Here is a 26,463-nt window from a genome sequence, read left to right as displayed (position 1 = left end):
CCCAGCACGGCAGGAGAGCAGCGGAAAATTCCTTGATCCCAGCACAACACTATTGCCTGGTGCCCTCTTATAATGAGAAGCCACTGAGGTAATAGCAACCCTTTTGGCAAGAACATTTTCTTCATGGTAAGCCAAAATATATCCAGTAATACAGGAGGGTCCCATAAAGCGCAGCGCGGTAGGAACCTGTTAAACCAATAACCTCTGCTGAGCTGGTGCGCGGGTTCACCTAGCAGCCTGCAGCTCTTTCGGAGAGCAGTGATGTTTAATGAATATTTTGTAGCTGATGTTTGCTACACAGTCTTATACTGGTGTTGAGGTCTCCATTTTCCATGCAAGCTTTGCTAAAATTGCAAAACTTTTCTTTTTTGCACTGACATAATACTTTTGATGAAATTCCCAATCCAGAGCAGAGTGTATTATGTGGGGGACCATCATCTTCTCCCTGAAGGTGGAGGCCCATAGCATCTCTCCGCACCTGTTGAGCCATTTGCAGTGTGGGGTCACCGACCCTGCTGTCCCTGCAGGTGTCCTTGGTGGTCCTTGAGAGCAAAGCCCTGATGGGCGCCAGCCCTAAAGTGGCTGTTTCTGCAAGAGGAACCACCCCCTCCCTCTTGGTCAGAGTGTGTATCAGCCTAGAAATGGGGTGATTTGAGTCCAATTCTTGCAACCATAACCCTTTCCCTGGCAATCAACTTGGATGGGGTTTTTTCCTCCAAGAAGATGGCAGGCCATAGGAATTGATGATTTGTAAAGCATTAAAAACATAACAAAATCTGCTCCAGTTAGGCTGGTTCAAAGGGACAGAATTAGTTTATACATGGAGAAAGCAGAAGCATTCAGTGCATTATTTGCTTGCTGTTTGCTGCAAGGGAGGAAAAGTCAGAAAAGCACAGTGGTAAGCTATGTTGCTTTGGAACAAAATATTTACATTTTTTCCACATTTCCCATAAGGCATTAGCACTTTTCCAAATGTGACATAGGAGAAGCAAATGCTCAGTGGTCTGTGGAGCTAATGTTTGCTTAAGTACCATGACATATGTGCATGTGTGCGTATACACACACACACACACACACACGAAATATTTTAGTTCTATTTAAATTAAGGGTGGGATACCCTTCAGCACTCAGCATATGTGTTCTTATACTCACTTATTCTTTGTTTCTGCCAATGCCTAAAGTGGGAATACTAAACAGCCACAAATATGCAGCTAGTGGAGATGTAGGAATTCATTTAGAGGGAGCAAATTTTGATCTCAACTTGATATGTTTACAAGGGAAAGAGTCGCTACAGCTGCAGGAGAGGAGACTTCTGTGGTGGTATCTGTCTGTAATGTGTATCATGGCCTTGTTTTTTGCAAGTGCCTCGGGGCAAAACTGAAGCTTTTAAACAGAAAACAGCAAGTAGTTTCAGTGCCACATCAGGGATATATGTGTATGTATATGTACACATATGTATATATAGGAAACACCTGTTCGCACATTGTTGACACTGTTTTTAGTTTTTTACACCACTGTGGCTACCACAAAACGCCCAGGAGACGGTAGGTGGTGGGTGCCTGGGAGGAGGGAGCACCCCCAAAGTGCGGTCCCTTGCCCTCCAGGCGCAGGTGAGCTCCTCTGGGAATGGGGAGGTAGCTGAGGGAGGGCTCTGATCTGCGGAGCACTCACTATGCAACCCCTCGGCATGTGCAAAGTCTGCCTGTTGTCACTCTGGCTGGTGCCACAATGAGCAACAAGGTGACGGTGGCTGGGAGTGGGGTGGGAATATCAAGGGAGGGCTGGAGAATAACAGTCAAGCGGGTTGGTGCAGAGGAAAGGGAAATGCGACACAGACTCAAGTGTTTTACCTTCTAAATCATCTTAGCGCTCCACGACCAAAAGGCTGCTCTGGCTTGGGTTTCTGGAAAGCTGTGCCATCTCTCGTCAACATCTTGATTGCCTACTTTTTGAGCCTGGTTATTGGCCACCCCAGGAGATATTGGGGCTGCCATAGGTTCCTCAGGAGAGTGTTGGGGTCAGATTCTCCCACCCATATGTGCCCATCTCAAATGAGGACTGCTTTCATGCTGCGACATAACTCCCAAGCTCACTGTTGCTTTTCACACTTTGCCTCCATGCAGTTGGAAAATGGTTAACCAGGCTTCAGGGTAGCTCAGCAACCCTCTGCTGCATCAGTGTGCCCGGGACATGGGAAACTCACTGCATCTCTGAGCTTGAACCTGCCTGCAAGCTTGCGGGCTGCCTGGGCCACATCAGGCTTGCAAGGATGCCCAGATGTGCAGGCACAGGGCATCCCCAGTGCTCGGAAGCAATGTGGCCGAACACGAGATGGGGATGGCAGCTGAGCTGTGCCAGGATCTCTGCTGGCAGAGCTGGATTGGATTAAGGGTCTGAGACAGAGTTGATTGAGCTGGGATTTGGGGAGGTGCCTGTTGAGCTGCCTCTGAGAGCAGCCAAGGGACATCACACTGTAATATGCATCAGGTAACAAGCTTGGCAAAGAGGAAGCATTATCGCAGGGCACCCCACTTTAGAAATGGAGGTCAAGGACCATGGCTAAAGAGGTAGGAAGCATGGTCATGGAGGAACTACAGGCGGAATCGGAGCTGTTTTGCCTGCCTGAGACCTGCACCAGCACCATCTGTACTAGCAGGCACCTAGGTCACTTGTGCAGCCGTCAGAGCCGGGCTCTGCAAGGCTAGTATTCACAAAAGTCTGCATGAAACATGTAGCCAAGCTGAGTTTTTGCATTTATTTCCATTGACTTAGAGCACTGCAGTCACCTGTTCAGTCTCAGGTCAGATAGACAATGAAAGGATGAGACAGCCAGGCCTTAAATTTGCTGCTCCTTAGAAATATCCACATGAACTTGACCCAACATTTTGTTTACTGGCCCAAAAGATGAAAAGTCCATGGGAAAGAAGTTTTTCCTGGAGCACACCGAATGGGAATATTTGTTGTTAAAATGCAGTGATTTTGGAAACTGAAGCACAAAGGTGTCCGTATGAAAAATTTGCTCTTCTATGGTCTCTGTACACCCATGGTGAATGAAGCTGGAGCAACTAAAGCACCAAGATTTGCATTCACCAGCATTTTCCCTATGTCTTGGCAACTTGTCAGTGTGGGTTATGCTCTTTTTGCCCACCTTGGTCCAGGCAATATGCCTGAATCTTTCCTTACCCCAAGGACGTGGGATGCAGAGACTGGGCAAATACCTGATGTGATTTGTTTTGGTCACAAACATTAACTTCCACCCCCCTTCTGTCCCCATAGGTTTTTAAACCCAATTTTTCCTTTGTCTTTTTTGGCAGCAAAAGCATCAAGACATGCAATCCTCTCAGCACTATTGCCAGCCTGAAGTTGTTGAGTGAGTCTCTCAAGGCAAGCTGAGCCGTGCTGTGAAAGCTTTCCTATATTACCCACCACAACAATAAAACATTGGCAGGGAAGCAGAAAGAAGATATTCACGACTCTTGAACTGGATGTTGACTCTCCAGCTGTAATATTGCTTCCTTTGTTCCAGGAGTGAGTCCCATTGATAGTATAATTTCATTTTCCTTGTATGGTATTGCATGAAAAAGATTTATTTTTTATTTTTTATTGGAGGCAGGGTAGATTTCAAGGTGTTAGTCAGTCTAAGACACTATGGGGCGATGCAGCCCATTGATCATGCAGTGAATTATAACAGAGACACTGCTCTGGGCATGACTCAGCTGCCTTTGAAAGGGAATCCCATCTCTTTTGGGGATGCCTGGAGGTCAGGCACCCTGCCGGTAGCGAGTGATTCATATGTTGCCGTACTTACACTGCTATATATAGCACATTCCCCTGTCTTTAATGCTATGGTGTTCAACCCTTGGTACAGAGAAAAGGAAAGTCCAGGGTGATCAAATGTCCCCGAAGCAGGTGAGATTTATTTGGGGTGGAGGAAAGGCAGACAGTGGCTAAGGAGTGCTGTCTTCTGCACCTCCAACTGCCTCCATGGCTTGAGATGGCAATTTGCTATCAGGTCCTGCACCCTGCTTTGGCCCAAAGCAATGTGCCAAAAGGGATAAACTCCTTCCCACCCCACACAAGACTCATCCCCACTCAGACCTTAATGCTGAGTCTGCAGGCAGGTCCCCTCCAGCCCCCATTCTCTTCAGTCATGCCCACCCAGCAGCTCCCTTCCTGCCCATCACCCTTCCCTCTTCTCACCCTTCCAGCCCTGCCGCCTATCTCTTCCCACCACTGTTCCCCCACCTCTCTCCCTGTTTTTCACCCCACCTTTTGAGTGGATTTCCCTCCCCTCCATAGGAAGGGCAAAAGGAAGCAAGGGGGTGAAGCCTGTGGGCTCGGAGGGGGCATGGCAGCATCCACTGCCCCCAGCACTATGTGCCTCCCCCTGCTTCCCTGGGCAGCCGTTGCAAAAGATCAAAGTGTACGGCAAAAATAGCAAAAGGGGAAGAGCCTGTGGGTTTGACATCTGGCGGCCAGAAGCAGCTCCTGCTTTTGAGTAGGCAAGAGGTGAAGGAGGAAGGGTAAAAGTGGGTTTACAGTCTCTTATTTTTTACTGGGATTAAAAACTTTTTATAAAGTTATATGGTTTACTGTTACTTGAGATAAGGGTGTCTGTCTTAGTCCTCTGCAAGGCTCTCATTTCAGAAGTAGGGATGCTAACAGGACTTATAAATAAAGAGGTGGCTATTTTCTGACAGGCAAAATACTGATTTATCTGTGATGCACCAGCTGACAGCCTTATTTTTATTCCAAGGGGTGTTAAGAGGCACCTGGGAAATGTCTGTGCTGCTTGGCTGAATAAAACAGGTGCTATTTCCTTTTGGGGCTGGAGGTTTTCAATGATAAGAGCTCAGAAACCAGCCCAAACCCAAGGGGATGTCCAAGTTAGAGCCCGGTTTTTCAAAGCCTTTCAATTCTAGGATGTCTGTCTCCAATCCTTTTGCAAAATCCAACTTCTGGACAATACTGCCAAAATGTGTGATTAAAAATCATGCCACCAAATCAGGGTGAGGCTTGAAAAATGGTTATTTAGCTGTGTGGCAGTGTCAAAGTGCATTGCAATATTAGACTCACTTTATAAGGGGAGCTAAGTGGGTAAAGTGTTTTACAGAAGTCTGTGTATCTGAGTGGGATGAGAACTACTGGAGGCAACATAGCGTGACATTTTGTGGTGAAACCATTTACCACAGAAAACTGCAATTTACAGAGGATGATTTGCGTCCAGTGTGATGAATAATTTTGCCCATGGGAATAAAAAGTTGGGGCGGGGGGTGGAAGGTGAGAATGGAAAAGGACAGTTTTGGTTGGTTTTCTTTTAACAGGAGACGACCATGAAATAATCAGAAAACTTAATTTCATTTTTGATGAGACAAAATGTAGCATCTAATCCCAAGCAGGTTAGAGTTTCCTTTTTTTTTTCCTCTTAGCTGTTCAAGAGCTGGAGCTGTTGGGAAGTATTTGGTGGCCCATGACATGTGGAGGTGTCAGACTCCCTGTGGTCCTTTCAAGTTTAGTGAAGTTTACACCACCATAATCGCTTGCCCTTGATTGCCTGGATGTACAGTCAGTGACCACCTCCTACTCCTTCATGTACTGTTAAAATAGCTTTTTTCCTCTTCTATTTGCTCGTTCCAGTCACTAAAATGGAAAACATCTCTCATTTGCCCTGGTTTGTTGTATGTTTCTGGTGGTTTTCCTCACCTTGAAGCAGGGTTTCTGCTCCCAGCTTCAGTGCATGGTACCAGACACGTGGCTCGTCATGATGCAAAACCCTACCAGGTTGCATGTCTAAGTGCTCGCATTGTGCCATTTTCATTAACATGGTGATTAACTGTCTCCTCGCGGTCTCATGAATTCCACTTGCTCATCACCCGTTGTGTATACCAGGAAATCTTAGAATTGGGAAATGCTCACCAGAAGACTTGAGAAAAGGAAGGAAAAAAAAAAGAGCATGCAAGTGCTGGAGGCTGGATTGGGCAGGAATTAGGGAAGGAAGAAATGCAAAGGGTTTTTTTTTTCTTCTTTTCTTTTCAGTGGTGAGGGCAGATGGGATGATAGCTGCCTTCATGTGAAACTGGAGCTACATCCAGGAATGGTATTTATATGCATGGATGTAGCTTTCAATCAGGATGATGTAAACACTGCTGCAGAATTTTTTGACCAGGCTGTTTGGGAAACGTGATGGATTAAATATGACAAACAAGATTCCTGGACGTTTATTTATCTGCCTTTTCATTTGTGCCAGTTTCATGTTAGGCAAGGCTCTGGCTACCAGACCAATACTAAGCCTTGGGGGCAGGCAAGGCTAGGGGGGAGGGAGCCACAAAGAGAGTGTTTTCCAAGCCTCATCTAATTTAAAGCATCTTTTGCTGAGTGGTGCAGCGAAGAGGATGTGGCTAACACAAATAAAAAAATCATAAAGGGATCAAAGTATGTGTGCAAATTCATTCCTTGTGGCAGGAGTTCTGCCAGTTTGCTTGCTCGCTTGCTTTCCTAAAAAAAAATTTTCTCCCCACCCCCAGCCCCCCATGATGGAGTGAGCAAATCGCATGTCAGAATCTCTTCTGGATTTCATAAGGGTTTCAGCATTGATGGATGGCCGGGATGACACCAGAGCCTGTACATTGTGCCTGAGATCTGAGCCACTTCCCCTCGGTCCCATGGTTGCACATGAAACAGCCGCATGAGCGCGATCTATTTATAAGTGGTTCAAAGGCACCACAAATGTGGGTGGACGCTAGCTTGAAACTCCAGGCCACCAGGAAGCTCTCTAGCACTTGCAGGAACCTGACGTTACCCCAGAGCCCAAGTGCTTCCTGTTGGGGTGAAAGATGAGGAAAGCTTGTGTTAACGTAAAAAAAAAACCAACAACCAAACCCAAAACCAAATCAAACCTTTGGAGCTAGGGCGATTCATATCAGATGGCATCAGCTGAAACAATTTGAGTGACTGGGGATTCTTATAAAGGCACCTAGGTCAAAAGGTGTTAAAAGAACTGAGAGGGCAGAACTAATGCTGTACAGTAAATCTCATGGCAAAAGCGCCTCTGGTGCTGGAAGGCAAGGTAGAGATTTACATCAGATATGAGAAAATCTGCAGGGTTCAGGTTAGAAACCTCTACTGCGATGAATATTGCTGTTTGTGTGCAGGCTGTGCTGGGGGATTCCCACATGTATATTCTGCCGGCAAAGGGCAGGCAAGAGCTAATGCCACCCCTGCTTTAACATCTCTGTGATTTGTTGTGCAAGCAATGGAGCCAGGGCTAACCCCAACGACAACGATCAAATTCACAGGGTGGCTGCAGACCCACCAGAGCACCTCCATGGACCACCGTGAGGGCAATGCCGAGCGCTGGCTGCTCCATCCAGCCTTGGGCTCTGAGCTCCTGCTTCACAGCGTGTCCTGCTCAGATGATGCCCCAGCCTGCGTAGGGTTGGGAAGAACTCCACCATGGGTGGGGACCTGGGACCCCAAAGAGCCCCACTGCAGGTGTCATCCCCATCTGCAGGCTTGTGCTGGCTGTCTTGTTGTCTTCTGACCCTTCAATGCCATTACAGACATGGAGGAGAAGACACTTGCCTTCAAGGCAGCTGCTGTAGCCATTGAGTCGCTGGCTACTGCCTAGTCCCAAGCCAGTTCTCCCAGTTCAGCAAACTCATACCACTGTGGAAACCACACGACACAGCAAGGCCACGGTTGTGTTTCCTACGGGAGCGCTGGCCCACTAGAATAACATCCGCAGAGAACAAAGCCTAAAAGCCTGGGCAAATCTAACACCGGAAAAAGAGTCAGTCTGAAAACCGAAGGGAACATGCCTTCAAAAATCCTGTGGCATTGCTAATGAAAAATAAACATCCATTTTGCATCTGCAGAGAAAGGAAAAGAAAATGAAGTCAAAGCTCAAGGTCTTGTTCTTATATTCTAGGAATTTTCTCCATTGAAGATTGTCAAATACTGCATGCCAACACTTGGGAGAATGACAACAGTGTCTTTAAGTGCAATGAATCAAAGCACAAGAGTAAATTTTTATGGAATGCAAACTGCTATTCTTAGAAATCATCCAGAATCAAAAAATAAACAATTCATCAGGAAAAGAAATGTTCAAACTCACAGGGGAGATTAACTCTCATCTGAGTGGAAACAAAACCTCAAATGAGCCACATCGTCATTCCCACACTTAGTTAATTGCAGTATTGTTCAAGGGCAGAACCAAGCGGTTGGAAGGCTGCAGAATTGGATGTAGTAGATGGTGTCTTAGGAAGAAAAAAAGGCATAAAATAATAGTTTTTCCCCTGTGGCTAGTTCCAGAGATGTTGCTTTGCCAAGATCTAGGATGGGAGTGTAATGGATGGACGGGGGTGGCTCTGGGAAACAAAGACACCAGAAGAAGTTCAGAAAAGAGATGGGCACACCCTGAGATCAGGAACCAAATTGTGTATTTGGAGATGATTAAGAGAGTAGTCTACAATGTCTTAGGTCAGGAGCACTTCTGACAGCAGACAACTCTCTGGTTGAGCAGGCAGAGGCATAAAGAGATCTAGCTGTTGATGCATAACCAATTCAGGCTGCAGGTGAGTACCCAGACATAGGGAAGCTCTCAGCCAGCCTGCCTACAGATTTGGTGGGTTCTTCAGCACAGCACATTTGCAAATGAAGATTTGACATTTTCTCCCCCAAAATTAGTAAGTCACAAAATTTTAATGCCAGAGTGACCGAGTGAAAACACATTACCTGTATCTAGCCAAAATAGTTGCTTTTAACGAAGAGCAGGTGCCCGTGCACTTCCACCACATGAGAAAACACAAAGCAGATTGCCCTCAGCCTTGCAGGACTCTGATTCTCTGGTTTCCAGCCCTGGTGGTGACATATATGGAGCTGAGCATGTCAGAGAGGGGCAGCTAGCTGTCTTAGCTGTGGTGGGATTCACATTGCACATAGACCTTCCTTGGCTTGCTCTTTTCTATGGGAATGAAAGCATCTTGCGATGGTCCCACCACCAAAGGGTGGCCTGGGGGGATTGCATGCTTGAGAGGCCTGGTAATGATTTCTGCCACATATGTTTTGGGGGGAGAAAAAGGATATCCATAGGCTGAAAGGTGAAAATGCTCATTAGCAAGTGTCACTGTGCGTTTACCTCTCTGGAGCTGCCTCAAAATATGAGGGTTCATGGAATAGATTTTTCTGCAAACAGACTTGCAGTGAAAAATCTGCATTTCACACAACATATTCCCAGAGAAAAAAGCAAAAGTCAAACCAATTTGTATTCTCTAAAAATAAAACCAAACAAAACTTCTTGGATGACTCCATAAAAATTCTAACAACAGCAGGAAAAAAAAAAAAAAAAGCCTGGAAAAACAATTCATACAAAATAAGCACTAAGGGGCCACCGTTACTTGCAGGTATATTCCCAGTGATTTCTTTTTGGATCACACAAACACCAACAAATTCATTTAAAGTCAGTTCTTTCCTTTTATTAGCAATAGCCACAGCTTGATGATTCAAACCATGTTCAGTATGCAGAAGGGAGATTTTGATCAAAGCATTTTTAAAATCAGATGAAAGAAGTATTAAAAAAATGTTCATGCAATATGAGCCAGGAAGTGGAAATGGCTGTCCAGGAGAAGAGCTGGGAGTATACCAGGAAAAAAAAAATTACACCCCTGCCCCAACCTGATACTACAAATAACCATATAAGCAGTGTTACAAGTCAGAGAAAGATTTACAGAGACTGTGTTTCTTAATTCCTAGAATGAATAATACAATTACCACTTTAAAATATGGTTGACCAGTCAGGTTGTATGATTCTTCAGTGGGAGGATATTATTATTACTTTGAATCTTCTCAGGCAGGTGGCAGCATCCCAGGTATGACAAGAATGGCCAAGCATGATGCAACCAGGTTCTTCAGGATGGGACCTTTCCTTCTCAGATGTCCTTTTACCACTTCTCTAAAGTGGTGGTAATTTGTCGGGGAAGCCTTTCTGATATGAGGAGCTGGTAGAGATGAGGCTATGGTGGGGGTGTGCAAAGTTGCAGGAGAGAGACTGTAAAGGAGATGATGGGTAAGGAGAGCAAACAGAGGTGTGCAGAAATGACCCTAAGGAGATGCATGTTTTCCTGGTGAAGGGCTCTGGAGAAGATCCCAGCAGGCTGGTGGGAGGTTCAGCTTTGCTAGCAGGGCTGTATTCATCCTTGTCTGGTAGGTGGCTGTTCTGAAGAGTGCTTTCCTTCAGCATCCAAAGAATGCAGTTAAACAGAGAAACCATCACCCTTGTTTATTCTAATGAACTTTCACCATTGTTTTGGCAGCGGGGAAGATGCTGAGTGTATTGTATATCCCAGCTCTAAATGGGTCTCGAATTGCCTCCACCAAACAGCGCTGCTACAGGGTTTCTATGTGTTCCAGAGTGGACATATCTGCTCTAGCTTTAAATGCACTTTAAGTGAAGAAATCTAACTATGGAGCTCAACACTGCCTAATTTACACTGTCAAGAAAACTTCAGAGATTGCCAAGAACTCAAGAAAATGAGTCTGCAGTGAGCTCTGGGAGCTGGAGTCCCTGAGCTGCCTTGTTTGTGGAGACCATGGGTATCCCTGTGCTCAGGTGCTATCTGTTACATTGTCATTTTGTGGGGGTGGTGAAATCACAGTGTATGGGCAGTCATTTCCCACTGGGACATTGGTGTGGGCATCCTCAGTACCAGCCCGCTCCACCTCCTGCCTTTAGGGAGGTTTGGGAGAGCTCCTGGTGGTGGAACAGCATTGCCCAGGAGAATATTGCAAAAATGGGAAGAAAAAGTGTGATATTTTGTTCACAAATATCTCGTCCCATTAAGAGTTGCTGCAGCTATGGCTTTCACCACAAAAAATGGCTATGCTCAAGCGTATCAAAGTATTCACCAAAGCTATGATTTGCATCACCACGTCCGTGCATTTAAACCCACCTGTCAAGAAGAAAAGGCTCATATAAATTATGATTGGCTGTCCCCTGGGACAGCAATTTCCCACCATAAATGCAGGACAGTGCCAGGCACAACCACCACAGTGGTTCCCGTGTCCAAGGTCAGCTTCTGCACAAATCTCCAAGTTTCTGGACAAATGCAGTGGTTCTTTCAGTAGTGCTTCTGGCTCTCTGTGCTGTGGTCATGACTATGAAAAACTAACCTTGATTTAAATCCCATGTCAATCACATTCTTTGTGTTACTTCTTTAAATGTTGATTTATTGCAGCCTAATTAAAATGAAAATATATTCAGGATGCCTAAGGATGAGGGAATGCTCTTTGTTTTTTTATGTCAGTGCTTTCTCCTGCAGCTTTGTAGTTAACAGCACTGTGCAATATAAGAATTAGCTGAATGGGAGGTTTTGACTTGTCCAGAAGAAATTTAATTTAAAATCAAAGGGGTGCGGGTTGTTTTTTCTTAATTTTAGGTGATTTTAATCAATGATACAATAATACTCAAAATAAAACTACACTATGGGCATCTACAATCTGGCTTAAAGCTGAAAACCAATCTGAAAACATTGTTTTCATTACTGAAATGAAAAAAGTGTGGTATTCTATTATTTTTTTTAATGCAAATGAAAATCCTAGGGAGTGTATATGTGGTATGTGCATATTTCTAGTTCATTGAAAAACTTTTTCATAGCCCTCAAACCCCTGTTTTAATGCATTTCCAAAGAGAAAATGTTTTCCACTGAGGTGCAGAGTTTAAGATGAACAAGCCCCTTTTCTCAATTCTCTAAGCGTCCACACCAGAAACTTTTCCAGGGAACTTGCTCCCTTTTTTTGAAGCAATAAAATTGCTCAGCAGATGTTCTCATCTACTCTCCCATGCCAGCCATGTCTCCTGCACTGCAAGTTGCTAAGAGTGGATTGGCAGAAGCCAGCTGTTCAAATGAATGGTTTCTGATTCATTAGCAATCAAGAATCAATGAATACAAGACTGTTGGGGTTTTTTCCCCCCACAATTGATCAAACCAAGCCAGAATGATAGCAATTCCAGGTAGGGTGAACTATTTTGGTTAAGCTTAAGAGAGAAACACTGCCTTGCAGTTTTGAGCAAGTGAAAATTGCAGTAAAAAACCAAAGCAAACCAAAACAAAGTCATTAAAAAAGCAAAGGTGGTTTTGTGTGGAAAAGCCACAATGTTTTATTTCAGAATATGTGTCAGAAGAAACCCATGCCCTCAGACTTTTAAGGAACATTTCTTAACTGAGCTGCTTGGTGAAACTTTTGCAAAACTTTTGCAAAATTCTTAAGTTTTCCAGAACTGTGTATTTTCATTTGCACACACACACACACACACACACCCCAAATGCAAAATGCTTGGCAAAACTTCTGTTGCCTAGATCTAATGCAGAGGGAGATGGACTGTGCTGGAGACCCGGCCCAAGTGACACACTTTCATCATCTGGAGAGGCTGACGCCGCTCTAGGACAAGAGCCAGCAGCTCTATTTTACAGATGACTAAAATCAGACCATATTGTGCTTGTTTTTGAGATGGATGCACAACTGAGCAGTGCTCTTCGTGTGCTCTCGGCGTCACTGTGCACCCCCTGCCGTGATGCCTATGGAGCGCATTCGAGTCTTGTTGTTGCTGAATAGCCGTTGTAGCTGCCATATATGCTGCAGTATAAATGCAGCTGAGCTGGGGGTCCAGGGAGGTATTATACAAGCGTGCAACAGGGCTGTGCTGTGAGCTGCTAATCAGCTAAATATTCAACACACAGAAGGAAGGGTTATTACTGAACAGGGATCAGAGACACATTCCTGGGGACAGAGTGAATCTGTGCGACAATGGGCTGCGATCTGCTGGTATCCATGGGTCTGCACATAAACCTATTGTTTCTCCCTAATCTTGAAAAAAAACCCCAACACGCCAGATGACATGTTGTAAAAAACTGATAATTCAGCTTCTTTTGCTATTTCTATCTCCCTTTTCTGCTCTCCAGGCACATCTTGCAGAGCAAGCCTCAAACGAGCAGGGCGTTCAGGTGCACAAGGGGCAGGAGGACTGACAGGCTTTTCTTTCTTTCTTTTTCCCTTTTACAATCCTTTCTGCTCATGTTTACCTGGTTTCTGGTTGGCTTTCTACAGGAAAAGGGATGAGACAACCCTGACAGGCATAAATTTTTTACTCCAGGTTTCCCTTTTGTTGTTCATTGAACATACTCTTTGTGAAGCATGGTTTTCAATCAGCCACACCACAGAGGGCAAATGGCAAGAACAGGCTTCTCCTGAGATTATCAGAGCTTTTTTGTAGGAAAAGAGAGCTGGTGAGGAAATAGGTGTGCATGAGAAAGGGAAGGAAAGCATCCTCAGGATCTGTGGAGGGGGCAGGAGTATTTTTGATCTGGTTGAGCTGTGCGGCAGGAAGATCAGAGCGGTTTCTTATTTCGTTTGAGCTCCTTGCCCATTCCTGATTTACGTTGCAGACATAGGGTCTGTTTCCTTTTAGGCATTTAGCAGCAGAGTGCCCCTGCGTTTCTCCATCCATCATGGGCTGGCATGGCACGCACATGGCGAGGTGGCTGGAGGGGCGGGGGGAGAAGCAAAATCAGCCAGAGCCTCCTGTGAACGCATTGCTGCTATTTGTGTTTTATTTGAAGAAATGATTAGAGTTTATTTTATTGCCAGGAAAGGCTGCCAGCCTTTATGATGACAAAATTGCTGAGTTTACTAGGAAGTTTATTTATATAGGCTTTGAAAGACAGACCCTACAATGACAGACACCAGCGAAGACCTGGGCTTGCTGGCTCTCCCATTTCCCTTGGCTGTTCTACAGACATATTAACCCTTTACTCTGACAGGTTCCTACAAAAAGAGGGATTAAGAGCAAACATATGTACAAAATACTCCTTCTTCCCTGGGAAACTGGATATTTGTGAGGGTTTGAGCTAAAGATCCAGACCTGAAAGAACAAGTTGGCAGATGTTGGCTGCTGGTGCTATGGACCAACTCCACACATCTACAAGGATAGTAGACACGACCTCACAGGAAGAGATGCCCTTAGGGTGGCCACATCCTACCATGGGTCACATCTCTGGGACAACTGGTGCTATGAGAAGTACTCCACCCTCTCACCGCTGACCCTGCTGTAGGAATGGAATTGCCAGAGCAGTTACTACCACCAAAAAATGCATTTTGGGGAGGGCGGAATCATATGCTGAATTAAGGCTTGGCAAGACAGTGGGTTTTAAGGAGAAAAATACATGTTTGAATTTTCTTAGGTGTCAAAATGCTGTGCTTTGACATATTAAAAATGAAAAGGTTTCACTTGGAAAATTTTCAAACATTTTATTTCATCGTTAATATTCCTTCATTGGTATTAGTTTTCTTTTTAGAAGTGTTCTGACTTGGGAAGGTATCCAAAATAGACCAGAATTAATTAAAACAGAAGTTTTGTTTCACCTTAATTCACTGTGGTTTTTTGTTTTGGAGAAAAAAAAATACTGCTATTTCTGTTTAAAGTTCAGACCAAACTCTCTTTCATGTCTATGTGGCATCACGCAAGAGAAATCAACCCTCTTCCCTCATTGCTGTCTTCACCAGAGCCTCAGGTCTACTGCTTGGCCTGGAGAAAGCCTTTTATCACACAGTGGGGGTGGCAGGCAGCTATCCTCCATGGACAGAAGACTGAAGAGGACCCTAAACATAATCTACAAGTATGTTACATCTACACAAGAACGCTCGCTCTCTGACTTCCCATCAACTCTTGCATCAATATCACATATGTGGTCATGATATCCATTCCTTCATTTCTGTTAACACCAGGTTTGAGCTCCTAATACCAGCTTCTAACATTTTGAACTTGTAGGCAGCTTTCAAACAGCTGCCATTTTTTTAAAGAGAACCAGACCCAAACCTCTGCTCCTTTCTTTTTTTCCTTAAAATGTGGAATTTCCCCTCCATAAAATTTTACTGACATGTGTGCTCAGATGGGCAACATTCAGATCTTAGCCAGAGACTTGTTTGATGCTTCACAAACCACCGGAGCTTGAAAACCATGAAGAAGACAAGCTTTCACATTGGGAAGTTTAGTGCATAACCTTATGCTGGGATGGTCGGGAAGCCTTAAGAGCAGGGGCATTTTTTGAAGTGCTTTCTGCAGCTGGCTTTTTCCTTCCATACCCTTGCAAAGTTGTATCCCTTATTAAGCAAAGTGTCTGGGATTTATGAGAAGAGGAATATATGTGCATATATATATGTGTGTGTGTGTGTGTGCATATATAGGCACCTACACATTCATTACTTCTTTAAAAACATTTACAATCAATTTTCTGCAACATATGTGCATGTTGATTTCATAACAAAGTTATAAAAGAGGTCATTGTCCTTCTACTGGGTAGAAAAATTGGGACTTTCAAGATCTTGACCAGCTTTGGTTTCTTGAATAAAATTTGGCTACTTTAAACTTACACAGACATCTGCCAATGTTTCCAAAAAAGCGAAATACTAGCAAAAAGAGAGAAAGAGAAGTACTCATGAAAAACAATGAGAGAACTTCATACTTTTACCAGCTCTGGTTGGCACTTGTCCACATTACTCACTTATGGCTTCACAGGTTAAGACTTTATACCACATTACACCTGAAACTTAAGCAAGTACTTAAAGTTAACAGCTTTCTTGAATCATGGCATCTTTCTTCGAGGAGCTGAGCCCTCTAAGGTGCTGAGCGCTCTGGCTCCCATCCAGCAGAGCACTCAAACACCAGCTTACATTTCACTGTGCTCAAGAACAAATTTAAAATTAAGCATGTGCTTAAGTGCTTTGCCAAAGAGAAGTGGGATTACTCACATACCAAAAGTTAAGCATGTGCTTAAGGTGCTTTCCTGGATTCAGGTTGGAACAATCGGAAAATAATGATGGTGTCTTTAGGCAGGTTTTGGAAAAAAAAAAAAATAATTGGAAAAAAGAAAGTCATCTGCTTGTTCTGACGGTGGCAGAGTCTTCCACCTGAAAGTAGTTTTATTTAACTCTGTCCAGATCATGAACAGTAAACAGAAAGGGAAGCCAAGTCTCTCTTGTACTTCTATAACTGCTGTTACTGTAGCCTATACCTGACAGCATTTCTGGGCTGTAGTGTAATGTTAGCATCCCCATGTCACTACAGGATCTGGACACCCCAAAGGGCCACAGAAGAGCTCTGAGTAAAGTGGTAGGTGATGGTTGTCATGGTTTAACCCCAGCCAGCAACTAAGTACCATGCAGCCGCTCACTCACTGCCCCCATCCAGTGGGATGGGGGAGGAAATCGGGAAAAAAAAAGTAAAACTTCTGGGTTGAGATAAGAACGGTTTAATAGAACAGAAAAGAAGAAACTATAATGATAATGATAACACTAATAAAATGACAACAGTAGTAATAAAAGGATTGGAATGTACAAATGATGCGCAGGGCAATAGCTCACCACCCGCCGACCGACACCCAGCCAGTCCCCGAGAGGCGATTCCCTGCCCCCCCCCCACTTCCCAGTTCCTAAACTAGATGGGACGTCCCATGGTATGGAATACACCGTTGGCCAGTTTGGGTCAGGTGCCTTGGTTGTGTCCTGTGCCAACTTCTTGTGCCCTGGCTGGCCATGAGAAGCTGAAAAATCCTTGACTATAGTCTAAACACTACTGAGCAACAACTGAAAACATCAGTGTTATCAACATTCTTCGCATGCTGAACTCAAAACATAGCACTGTACCAGCTACTAGGAAGACAGTTAGCTCTATCCCAGCTGAAACCAGGACATGGTACATAAGGAGAGCACCCTTTGCTTGACAGGAGCACCACCCTCAGCACAACAGCTTGGTCCGGAGGAAGTACTTCTCAGCCCCTATCTAATTGTCATATCTGACCCCATGGTTGGATTTCAACATGGCTGCCCCAGCTACTTCTGGTCATAGGACTGAGAAGATCACTTCCCTTCCCTAGCCAAGGCCTGAATAAGAGCAGCCAGCAGGAACATCACAGTCAGTCACACCTCCTCCATCACAGTATTGGACTGCTAACCCTCTGTCCATGTTTTGAGGTTGTTTATCAAAGACAGACCCTTAAAAACAAGACTGAAGTAGGACATAGGACCCAAACCTAACTTTGGGTCATGCTTGTGCCACACCTCAGCACCATCTGTGGGCTCCCTTGGGGGAAAACCAACACAACATCATAACCTTGCCTCCTGCACACCATTAGGCTTACCAGAGAAATAAAACCATATGCCTTTGCCTGTTACCAGAGAAGTCTGGACTATGTGGTTGTGACACACAAATGTAATGGTCTCAGGAAATAAAATGTTCTTTCTTCAGAGTAAAATGGTCAATCAATGTCAAATCTAGCCCAAGTTCCCTGATGGTCAGAGACCGGTGGAGACAAGGCACAGCTGTAGAAATGTAGGCCTGCTAACGCTCTTGATTTTTGGGGATGGCTGTGACTAGTATCACTCCCTCTCCCTCCCTCCCACCATCCCTGAGCAGATCACAGCTAGCAACCACTTGCCCTGACATATTTGTCACTGCCACTCACCAATGCAGTCTTAAATGGCACTTTTTTTTCTGGTACTGCAACTCTTCCATCCACTGAAAAATCTGGATGGTGGAAGGTGGTGATGTTTCCTTACCATGTGGGAAAAGCCTTTGGCCCCAAAGGGTTAAAATGTCCAGGCAGGGGGATGCTGCAAGCCCATGTCTCCATTGTGCCATCTTTGGGGAATCTGGCTCAATATCTGTTCCTTCACTCTAGCACTTATGGAGCTTTGTATCAGGTAAAACTAAGCCCAATTTCCTCAATCCTCTGTTAGTGTTACTAAAAAAATACCCCTAAATTAGGTCCCAAATTCCTGTGATCCTCATAGCACTGAGCGGGGATGAATAGCTTTTGATAACAGCCCTGGATTTGATGGTGTGGGGAGATTTATTTCCTGATCTTTTGCCCATCAAATCTTTTTCTGATCTTAATTGTCAATCACATCACATGATTTCTCCAGAGAAATGAAAATAGCAGCTATTTGTCTTGAAAATCCACCCTTTGATGTCAGAATTCCAGGAAATAAAACACCTTTATAGTTATGGGATCCAGACCTGTCTGACCGGGATGCATTTCCATCAAGACTTGTGTGTGTTTGTTGACTCAGGTTTTAAGACGTTCTGCGCCTTTTACAGAGATTCACAATGAGCCATTCATGGCACATTCATTTTTGCAAGAACTAAAATAGCCAGAGTCATTTGCTTCAGGAATCCCTTGTCTGAAGGGTGCCAGCTCTGCCCAACCTGCAATGAGCTTCTAGGGCGGTGGTCCCCACCCCGAACAAGTCCGACCCTCATTGCGATGCTGAAATAAGGGTCTGGACATCCAGACCTGCTCATGTGTTGGCTGTTTTCCTTCAGGCACTTCAGGCATATTTTCTAGCTGATTGTGCATCAAAGGTGCCTCTGATACATGGAGCTCCTCTGCACACAAAAGCCATTGGGCACAACCTCTGCCTTGAAGGCCAAGCCTTGCCCAGCCTCTGCTGATGGGCTGGCACAGGAAGGGGAGGCATTGTTCCTGTCCCCACCATCCCGGACCACCTTTGGACCAAGGGTTAGCCATACAACATCTTCTCCAATGGCAGCATCAATTGATCTCTTCCAGCTGAGCACTGGAGAAGGAAAACCTCCCTTTCACACAGCTCCATCCTTTGGATTGATTCTCTTCATGTCACCAGATCAGCCAACCATCATTGTACAGCATGTCCACCTCCATCTGGAGAAGTTATTTCTAAGAAAGGCCAATTTAGTATTTCAAATTGTTCGGTAAAGATCAGGAAAGTGAGGGAAAGGCTAATTAAGAAAAATTTGGTCACTTCAGCCTCATTATTTTTCCGTTGGCCTTAAGGAGTTTCGTAGACTTTGGCTGCAGACTTTGGGATTAAGTATGTGCCATGACCTGGAGGAAGGATCCTTGTTGATCTTTCTCCTAAGAGCTGCTTCCCAACCATGTTGGCTGGGTGGGAGTGTGGGTCTGCCACAATAAGGGCACATATATTTATATAGAGCCATAATACCCACTGCTACCTGCTGACCTTTTCCTTTCTACAGCCAAGTCTGCAAGCTCCTGTGATCCTTTTCAATATGTCACTCACAATTTCTTGTTTGCTGTTTTCTCTATTCCCAGTCTTTCAGCCCATCTTTTCTTTAGACAACCCTCTTTCCTCTCCTTTCAGCTGAAACTTTCAGTTTTCATTTGGTTCTTCCCCACAGCTCACCCTGGTCCCTTGTTGTGGCAGACTTGGCTGTGAATCTGATTTTCCCTGTTCTTCCCTCAGACTCTTACAACTCCACCATCTACTATTAGAAAAAAAAAAAAAGTTAGTCACAGGGCAAATTCCCTTTGTTGGCTTTGCAATATGTGAATCACCTTTCTTTTCTTCCCTCCCCAAATCCTCTGGTGCCTTCTCAAATTTGCAGGCTATTCCTTCTTCTTTTTTTTTCCCATTCCACCAACAATTAATCAATCAACCCGACAACCTGGGACCAATCTAAAAATAATAATAAAAAAAAGGAGTAGCTGCAGGAGAAAGTTGCTGGTTAGCTCTCTTGCTCCCATTATGTGTCTGCCTGATATTCAGAACTCTCCAAAAGCAAAGGACTCTGGGACATACTGTTTTAAATGCCTTTATAAAAAGTCCTCTGGTCTTCAGAGCCTGGCAGGTACCTGGAGGAGGTGACGGCATTATTTTCAAAGTCGGCATTCCCAAGGTGGCAGATTTAATGAAGAGGAAGCTGATTTACTGCTGAGACAACGTTGTTCCCTCAAAGCCAACAAGGGTCATTAGCACTTCATATATTTGGGTGAGTACTGTTTATTCTGACACGACAACCCTGTGCAGGCTTCTGGGGGTTGTAGTCCAGCCTTGTGCACAGCTCGCTGTCAGGTGTCAGCATGGGGGGTCAGCAATGCATGAAGTATCCCCCATGGGTACTTGATTTCCATCTCACAGTTGGAAGCTACCAAGCCTGGCAAAATTTGGGGTGTAGCCGCTCCATCTGCACAATGAAGCCATGCAGAGCTGGCCATTGCATTCTCTCTGCCTCCACCAGATATTAGACCAGTCAATTTGTAAGCCACCGAGGTGTATAATACGATCAGCTCAAACCTGTCTAAATTCATCTTCTTGGTCCACCTCATCTCCCTGCCTACCTCCTCTGACCCATCTTCTTCCATGACTTATGGATCGACTTAGAGCCTCCACAGCTCTACCCTGCTTCACAGTACAGCTCGCTTATGGAAAACCATGTCCACATTCAAAACAGTTTATTAAAGACAGCCAAGAAAATGATGGGTAAGAGAATTAGCTTCTTTTTTTCCAGATTGTAGGCTCCAAGGCCAGAAGGGGCTGTTCACCTAGTCTACAAGAGGCAGGCAAGAGAAGATCATCCATCCCCTGGCTCTGCATCAGCTGGAGCAGGCAGGCATCTAATGGGGTTGCAAGGTCTTCAGCCAAACAGCACAGCTTCTCTGACCAGAACCAGGAGCGGCTTAGCCAAAATCCCTCAACAGTCACCTCTGCTGCAGTCATGTTGCTTCCAGGACGTGCTCTTTTCTCTCCGCCAGCCTCTGCAATGAGCTATCGAGACATCTTGGCTTGCCTGAAGCTGGCTGGCAGATCCATAGCACAGCGCTGCATCGCATGGCGGTGAGGGAGCTCAGAAAAACAGACGCTCGACCAGCTCCTCCCGTGACCCGTCCCTGATGATGAATTGCTCTCCCTAAAACATCAGCACTTTATTTTCAGGTAGTGCTCTGCTGATTTCCACCTCCTGCCAAAAAGATCTCATTTTTTGCCTTTTCCTGTCAAGCTGGAGATTTGAATGCTGGAGAAGGCAATTATTTATTAGTCGAAAAGAAAAAGCAAACCCGCAGCCCGTGGTTCCCCATGGTGTCTCAGTCTGAGAACCTGCATTTGAGTGAGGAAGGGGTATGTGGGACATCTCGCTGCCTTGAGCCAATAATAGAAAAGCCCCCAGCACCTCTCTTTCTTTGATACAAAATCCACAAATTCAAGCCAGCATCAAAGGTGCCTTTCCCAGGAGAGCCCTTGGCTATTCGAGGACCTACCAGAGCACATGAATCCTGGCCGAGATCCCTGCCTGGACAGTAGCAGAGGTTCAGGTCTCAGGTTCCCGGTGGCTGTCCCGACAGGTCAGCTTTCTGGACTGCCCATTTGTCTTTGCAGCCATCAAGAAAATGTGAAACTTTGATCCTCAAGCAGAACAACCACATTTTTTCACTCTCAGGAAAGTTTTCACTCTGAGGGGCTACAAAACCATTTCCCACTCAGTTCCACTAGCTTGAAATAAGAGGAGAAAAATGATAAGCAGAAATTGAAAGATTTGGGTACAGCAGTGAACTTTTCTGAAGTTTTCAGTGCATTGTGCCCTGGAGTTTTGGTTCAGCTCATTGCAGAGATGAGCCAAGCACAGGCTCAGAGCAGGATGCTCTCAGAGATGAGAGCACTGCAGATCCCAGGCTTGGGGCTGGGCATGCAGCTGAAACGTGAAACACAAAACCCACGCATTCCCTCACTGCAAGCATTTACACTGAAATACCGAAGAGGTTAAATGCTGTGCTCGCAGCTGCACAAGGAGTGGTGCCAGCATTTGAAATCTGGGAATAATTGATTCATGTTTCCAGAATCGTTTTCATTGAAGGTGGGGGGCACGGAGGGGGAGAAAGAGATTGAGATTGAGAGAGAGATTGTTATTAGAAATTTAAACCACCAAGTTTTGAGCATCTGGTTATGTTGGTGGTTGCTGTCAGTCTGCCGTGTAAACTGCCCTGCTCTGCCACTAGTGCCACCTTGGTCACTTGTGGCCAACCAGGTAGATAGATGGTGGAGAGACCAAGAATGGATCTGATCAGGCTTTAAAAAAACCTTAATTCTTCTAAACAGTCAATCTACCTGCCAGTGGCTCCTTAGGCACTTTGGTGGGAAACGCACCTGAATTAGGTAAACTGCAAAAAAGGAACTACGATGGGAAACAGAGGAGACAGAAGTTTACAGTGGAGAACTGGTCTCACAAAGGGGTTAAGCATTCCTGGTCTCCTGCTTTCGACCAGAAGTCAGGACTGGAAATGGGTGGCAGACCCATCGCACTGCTCTGGACAAGATCAAAGGAACAATGCAGATCTGGAACTGGATGCCAAAATTCCTGGACATGTTTGAATTAGGCATGTAGTGTTGCAAGGTATCTGTGGGAATGGATCTGAGCACTGCAAGGACATCCTCTCAAACACCTACAAGATCATTGCCCATTGTAGGCTGACAAACAGCTGATAGAGCAGGCGTTTCACACCAGATTAGCAGGAAAACAGGTCATGTACTGAGCATTGGAGAAATGTTTTCTCCAGGAAGCACTGTTTTCTTGTTCTTAACTGATTTGCTGAAAAAGAAACTGTTTTCCATAAAAGATTTTTAAAATGAGGTTCTGGATACCTGTCATTTAATGTTTCCAAATTGCTGAGCTGCTCCATTTTTAATTTTAAAAAGAATTATTCCAGATTTCTTTAGAATGTGAGATAACTGTATTTTTGCTGGGGATGGAAGATGTTAAAAAAAAAAATAAATTATATGACGCATCATAATTTATCTGAAATGAACTTTTTTTCCCCTGCAGATTTCAGCTGTTGTTTTTGGTCAAATTTAATTCGATTTGACTTTGATACCACATCAAAATGGTATTTTTTTAATTGTCTGTTTACTTCCTGGTTCTCAAAAATATCAGCATTTCTCACAGAAAAGGTGGGAAGACTGCTTCCTGGTCAGTCATCTCTGAGACCCAGTAATCATTTCTATCACTGCCTTCCATAAATCCATGAATCAGAAGTTAATCTTTAATCTTTTTCACAGATCAGCATTTATGAACTCTCAGCAAAGAGCAACACTGGTTGGTTAGGAATAAAGTATGTAGCTGCACACTGTTTGCCTTTATCAGCCTGCAGGTTGAACACCCTGTTGAGTTGCATCTTGTGGTACCTTTTCCATCATGGTTGGACTTTTGGAGAACATCTCAATTTAACTTGGCTTGCATACTCTGCACATGCATGAGTTCTGCAGGGGACATCTGGTTTGCTGCATGTCAGGTTGCTCAGTAGTTCTGCAAGAAATCTATGGCGAATGAATCCCAGAGCTTTCCTTCTCTTGTTCTTGAATTTGAGAGTAGGTTTTAAAAACTGAACCTAATCTTGCACAGAGAAATCTGATTCAGACTTGTCCATGGGACTTTGGCTCCACACTGGTCAAGAATCTATTTTGTTTCATTTGGATGTCCTCAAACGAAGATTTGTCTCCAGAAGTGATCCCTCTCCTGTGCAGAGTCCAGAAGGAAATTTGATTCAATATGATCATGTATTTTGTCAGTACATCTGGCAAGTAACACACAATTTTATAGCCCTCAACTTGGGAGACCATATTTGGCCACCAGGAGAGCTTTCTGAGCTTTTTATTTGATTCCTTGATGAAGCTCATGAGCAAGAGAGATAGACTTGGCTTGAAGCTCTGGAAGGCTAGTCATACCATGAGAGACACAACTCCTCTGCACCCTGGGACAGGAGCTCCCTGGGAAGCATGAGAAGGCTGAACTGAGACATGTTAGGTACATGATGTTTCTCTCTCATTAGTTGCAATAAACATTTCTGCCCTGGGTGGAAAAGCTGCTGCGGTGGTTCTGGGAACAGGGCTTACCACTTCAGCACAGCTGTAGGGCATAACTAAGACAGTGCAGGATGGACTGTCCTTTAATATAAATTCTATAAACTGCATTGCCTGTGTCCCTGAGAAGACTGTATAACCCAGGGTAATGCTGTGAGCAGCAATTTCCACTCCCAATTTAAGATATGATTGCCTAGCCAAGAGCTACCTCGATCCCTCTACTGCTGGGTGTCGACAATCAGATCTCAGGAACCAATGAGGAGACCCAACTGAAACAACAAACTCCTTCAGCAGGCCCAGGCAAGTTCCCTGTTAACTGGATCCCAACATGTTTAAAATTTATCGCTGATAATGATTACACTGAGCAGTGGTTGGAAACAAGCATGGCCAAGGCACAGCATGGAGCAGCGATGCTGCGTGTTCATAGCAGTGACACGTGCGCTGGTATAAAGCTCTCTGTGTTCAGGCAGGTTGGGACTGAAAACACCAGCTCCCATTTATAAGCAGGGAAAAAGAAGCAAAATAAAAAAGAATTGGTGCACCTCCTTCCGCATCAGCTTTTAGGCTTGAAAACATAGTACAAACCTTTAAAACTGATGCATGCAAGCCTGCTGCTTGGGAAAGGAAATGGATTCAGCACATGCTGGTTTGTGCTACCAAGGCAAGTGTGTTAGCAAAGCTCACTCCTGACATCTATGAGGTCATCCACCTTCATACTACCGCTCGACTTCAGTACAAACAACACCGGGAGACTGAAGCCAAGGCAGGCAGAGGAGATATATTAGAAAAGCAGAAGGGGGGAATGGGGAGGGGGATATGAGGTCATCTGCACTGACAGTATGTTAGGTACTCACATTAGAGCAGAGAACAGAGCCATCGACTTTATTGAACAAGCTTCCAACTGGTAACGAGGCTTGTTCTTCCAGTTATTGCATTGAAAGAGCAACATCTGGCCTGGAGCCTTCCAGGGGCCAAATCCTTCTCTGTTGCAACCCCACCACTGTCAACAGAATCATACCAGGGATGAATTTGCTCATGAGAAACTAAGGCAATGAGAGGGGCAAACAGCTTGGGGTCCTGCTTGAAAAAAATCCCAAGTTTCTCTGCAGAGCAGGCCAGGTATCTGAGCAATAAAGATCATCACACCTTTAATTGCTTTCCCATACACAAGCACTGTGCATGATAAACAAGGTGGATTTTTTTTTTTTTTTCTGTAATTACCAGAGGAAAACACAAAGCTGGTGTTTCCTTTCCCTTTTCTGATTTATTTCCTTAGCAGCTAAGCCACAAGAGCAGAGCAGAGACATTCATTAGGCAGGCTAAGTTGGGAGAACATCTACCCGGTTTCTCACCTCCTCACTTAAAGTCCAATAAAACATAAGGGAAAGGGCAAGGAAAAACATTACGTTTTTAAAGGCACTTGGTGAGCTTCAGCAGCCGCCGTTTATTGAGCTTTCCATAGCTTGTTTCCAATTACTGTAAGGTGTCCAGAAGCTATGGCAACGCAGCAATAATCTTCTAGTGCCGAAGAAAGTTGCCATCACCTATGGAGTGCTGCGTACAAAGGCATTACAGTGGAGAAAAGAAACCCTTGACCAAACCACTTGCTGGTGGCTAACTAGCATCCAGTACCACCCATCCCTTCTCCAGTTCACTTGGAAGCACAGTGCAGGCTCTGTGTGGCTCTGGATTATGCCTGCCGATGGAGCATCCGACTCCCATGAAGGGTCAGAATTTGCCCAGGGCAATGGAGATTGCTTCAAGGGCTGCTGGACTGACTGCTCGGCATCAGCTACTGTGCTTGCTCCACGCCGAGATGCTGCTTGAATGCTGACATTTTAACAGCACTGTCCCTTCCCTGCACATGATACGGCGTGAGGGAATAACAGGATGTATTAATGTCATTTTAGATAATAATATTCTTCTCAGAGTGGGCTTTCTGGCACTATGTGTCCCACTGTGAGAGAACTCTATCCCTATTGCTCCAGCATTAGCTCTGAGCTTGAAAGCAATCCATTTGGGCCATTAAAATGACTTGCGAAATGTGGGATCGTTATCAAGTAATTAGGACCACATTTTGCTTTTCTCCCTGCCTGGAGCTCTGCGCTATGATCTCAGTTCACCTTCAGCTTCACTTCACCTTTGCTTTTTACAGACCGACATGAGCGCTGTTTTTTTGGATGGTGCTTGTCCTCCATTCCCCTCCCTTTCTTGCTCAGCCGGTGTTTGTAACCTGCAGCATTTATTTTGTGTGCAAGACCCAAGAGAAGCTGAGTTCAGAGAGGTGGCAGGGAAGGTTTCCCCATTTTCCATCCTCTGTGCAATGGGAGCTGTCATGCCTCTCTGCCCCCACCACCGATGAGATAGCTACAGTTGAAAGGACTGTCCAGGCCTCGTCTCCCACAGCCAAGAGTGAAGCTGTTGGAAAGATCTGCTGATATATAAAAGAGCCATGTGGCCTTCTGTGAGGCGGGGATTACCACGGGGCTTGAAAAACATGCGTACTTGGCTTCGTGATACTGCTGGAGCCCGGTGCGGGGCTGAAGTCCCCGCTCGACTGCATTTCAAAGCCCTCTGCTCCAGGCTGCGTTGGAAAGCACAGCTCGCTTGGATACCAGTGGGGCTGGGATCCCACTGCGATGCACAGAGTGCTTGGACTGAAAGGAAAATAACCCTCCTCACCCTCACACTCCCCCAGCGCGGAGGGTCCTGGGCTGGAGCCACAAACTGCAGCCACTCTCACCCCTCACACGTGATCTCTCCCCCTGAATTTTTTCCCCCCTT

This window comes from Accipiter gentilis, chromosome 1, assembly GCF_929443795.1.
Source record: "Accipiter gentilis chromosome 1, bAccGen1.1, whole genome shotgun sequence".
NCBI lineage: Eukaryota > Metazoa > Chordata > Aves > Accipitriformes > Accipitridae > Astur > Astur gentilis.
The sequence above is the reverse complement of the archived record's forward strand: the minus strand, read 5'-3'. Positions refer to the sequence as shown.